The sequence below is a fragment of the Numida meleagris genome, chromosome 2 (genome assembly GCF_002078875.1).
Source record: "Numida meleagris isolate 19003 breed g44 Domestic line chromosome 2, NumMel1.0, whole genome shotgun sequence".
Taxonomy (NCBI): Eukaryota; Metazoa; Chordata; class Aves; order Galliformes; family Numididae; genus Numida; species Numida meleagris.
In genome coordinates, this window is record NC_034410.1 from 12,568,482 (window position 1) to 12,571,948 (window position 3,467).

General features: G+C 44.3%; 1 long non-coding RNA gene across 1 annotated transcript; it reads right to left on the minus strand.

The window, feature by feature from the left end:
• Window positions 648–2,799, minus strand: LOC110394169. The gene is made up of 2 exons (XR_002435421.1): window positions 2,744–2,799; window positions 648–1,504 (listed from the first exon to the last, which is right to left on the minus strand). It is a non-coding gene; the product is annotated as an uncharacterized LOC110394169 (long non-coding RNA).

Genomic DNA, 3,467 nt, shown 5'->3' on the forward strand with positions numbered 1-3,467 from the left:
TAAACATTAATTCTTTGAGGAGTGATTTGACACTGATCTTACCACAGTTCTGAAAGAACTCTGCTTGGCTTAAGGAAATATCTGTACTTAACACTGCATGAACTTCAAACACACTGTGTGCTAAATCAGTGTTTTCCTGTCAAACCACACCATGGAGAGACTACTAAATCTGAACATATGCAGAATAAGTCCATAACAATTCCTCAACACAGTGTATAATTGGAGAATAAACTGTGAAGTAGTTCTGGAAATTAGCAACATTCCCCTGCCTGAAGAGCTTTAACATTCAGGTAGAACCTACCCATGGTAATCACTGGTTGCCAGATTCTCACTCTTTGCACGTTTGTGGTGTGTACTCCAGAGATTGCAACCCAGTGGCAGCTTTAAACAGAACCTGAATATTAACCATCAGTAATCATAAGCTCTGGTTTTCTCCATCCCCTGCTCCATTGACTTCCCTCTGCCAGACAGATAATTGCCTCTCACTGGAAGTCTTCCAACAGTGTCCTGGTTAGAAAATGGATTGTCAGGTTGTAGGGTATATGAGCTCAACATTCAGAGCTATATATATCCACCACCCATGTTGCATCATGGTGCCCTCTCATGAAGTACACGGAAAGTACTTGTAGTTTTTGTAAACCAGCAACTCTTGCCAATTCTTTTCCAGATTAGTATAATCCTTTTTTTTTCATAATTTCTAATAATAATGTTTTATACTTCATTTATCTTACATAATTAGCCCTTGGACACTCTCACAGACTTGTTATTTTGTTTGGTATAGCTCTTCTTCCTTGTAGACATCAACAAACACTAAACTGAGAAAACTGTATTTGAATGTTTTCAAAATCATGTATACATAAAGTGCAAGTGTGTGTATCTAGTGAGAAAGAAATCCAGATCTCCAAGGCCCTCACTCTCTTGGTGCCATCACTATTCATGCCATAGTCCTAATGTTTTGGTCTCAAATCATATTCCAGGATAGACTTATTTTCTTTCTACTCCACTACCGAATTTTCCCATTTTAAACACTGAATAGAAAAACTGTCAGTATTTCTGTCTGAACTGTTTTATGCTTTTTTTTTTTTTTTTTTCCCTGGAGACTGTTAGAACAGCTGAGAAACTGCCAAGAAACTTGCTAAAGAATGGGAATTAGATCACAGGAAAGCAAGAGCAACCTGTAGCAGTGTGTGAGCAGGGAGAGAATTACTGTTGACCAGCAACTCCTTCTATTAATAATAAATTTTACAGTGGTGTGGTAAGGTCCCTGATATGCAACATTGTGTTGCAGTGGATACATGCAAATAACTGCTGAAAGGTAACGCTAAACATTGCCAAGTCTATGTCATTGTAACATTTCTTGCTAAAGACAGTATTCCTTGGAAGAGTCACAGTTGACTTCACATTTTTACAGCTGTTTCTGCAAGTTTCTCAGGCGCTGTCTATCGAACAAGGATTTATAACCATTTTATCTTCTCAGTATGTTCCCAGCAGTTCTTATGATCACCTAGAAAGGATGAAACCAGAAGGTTAATGGAAATTCTCAGCTTTTTCCAATACTCAGTTTGATAGACTATGGCCACACAATTATGGAGCGTGCTCGGTTGCCTCAGGTGTGAGCTGAATGCTGTTCACTTCGCTGTCATTTCCTTTTGCCTCTCTGACCTCCTGCCTGCTGCCTTTCTGTTCCAGAAGTGAAAAACTGGGAATGAGCTAAAGTATGACAGTATGTCAGGGGTGCTTGTTTCCTGCTTTCAGAAGACAGCCCTGTTGTTTTTCATGCAGCATTCAGATCCTCACCCAAGTTACTAGTACAGGTGAGGCGGGCATGTAATGGAAATGAAATTGGCATCTAAACAGAGCAGAATTATCTGTAGGCAATGGGTGTAATGTTTCATTCTTGTGTGTCCAAAAGTTTTCCAAAACTGCCATTAGTGGAAACAATGCTATGGATTTCAGTGAAATCAGAACGGATATTTGAAGGATGAAACTACTATGAACAGACCTTTTCTTCACTTTAAGCTGCTAATTAGAATACAAAGGGCTAAGGATGTAATTCTCACGCTTCTGTTATCTTAATTGGGCAATAATTCCACCAAGGATTAAGAATATCATTATTTCTGCCCCTTAGCTGTGTACCCGTTGAACTGCAGATAGGTTTGCTATTTGGATCCTGTTTGAAGTCCTTGAAGTTACCAAAACCACTGCCTATGGGGGCGGGAGTGGATGGCCAGCTGCTGAGGCTGCTGCTGGGTAGGAAGCAGAAGAGAACATGGCTGAAGTGCCCACAGTGGCAACAGAACGCTTGTGTTATGTGCTGTGAAGCTTCACTTCACTTCATGTCTGCGGGACCATGAAATGGGGGGAGAGGGTGGGGAGAAGCATTTGCCGTGCCTTCTTGTCCTCCAAACTCTACCTTTGTTCTGCAGTTAATTTGAATTTCACCATTTATACCCAAAAGAAATATTCTGTCAGGCCACACTGAGTGCTCAGTGAACTACGCAACTCCACTCTCTTCAGTGAAATCCATGGAAAAATGCATGTGATATTTGCAAAACCTTTTGACATCTGGTGGCTCTGGGGAGTAAACTGCTCAGTGATTTCATTAATGCTCACGTACTTATCATAGAATCATAGAATTGTGTGAGAAGGAAGGGACCCTTAAAGGACACCTCGTCCAACCCCCTTGCACTGAACAGGGACACCTACAGCTCCATCAGGTGCTCAGAGCCCCATCTAGCCTTACCTTGAGTGTCTACAGGAACAGGGCATCCACCACCTCTCTGGGCAACCTGTGCCAGTGCCTCACCGCCTTTATTGTAAAAATACTTCTTTGTATCCAATCTAAATCTCCCGTCTTTTAGTTTGAAACCATTTCCCCTTGTCCTGTCCCAACAGACCCTGCTAAAAAGCGTTTTCTTTTCTTTTCTTTCTTATAGCCCCCCTGTAGATACTGGAAGGCCGCTGTTGGGTCTTTCTGGAGCCTTCAGGCTGAACAGTCCCAGCTCTGTTGGAATCAGCCTGATGCATTTGTTTTCTCCTGTTGCTCTGTGCCAGTTCTGTCGTGCTAAAAGAAATGCAAAGGACCATGAAGACCACTTGGCCTTGTAGGGTGGCTCTCCACAAAAGTCAGGTAGGGAAGTGGAAAGATTCTGTTTCCAGGCTGTGGTTTAGCGCCTTGGTTTTATCCTTCAGATCAGTGGCAGAGGAGCAGCAGGCAGTGTCCTTGGGGAGGAACGGCCGACTGTACCCACTCCCCTCGGCGGACCAGCTGGTGCTGAAGGCACAGCTCCAGCACGGTTCGCGGTGCCACTTCGGCCTCAGGTCTGCTCCGAAGCCGGAGAGCCAGGGCTCGGACCCGGCACCACGGCGGCCGTCCCGGGGCAGCGAGCGGCTGCCGCTCGGGGCCAACCCCACCGCCATCGGATGCCAGCGCTGCTCTGCGGCTCGGCTGCCCGGGACGCCCCGCG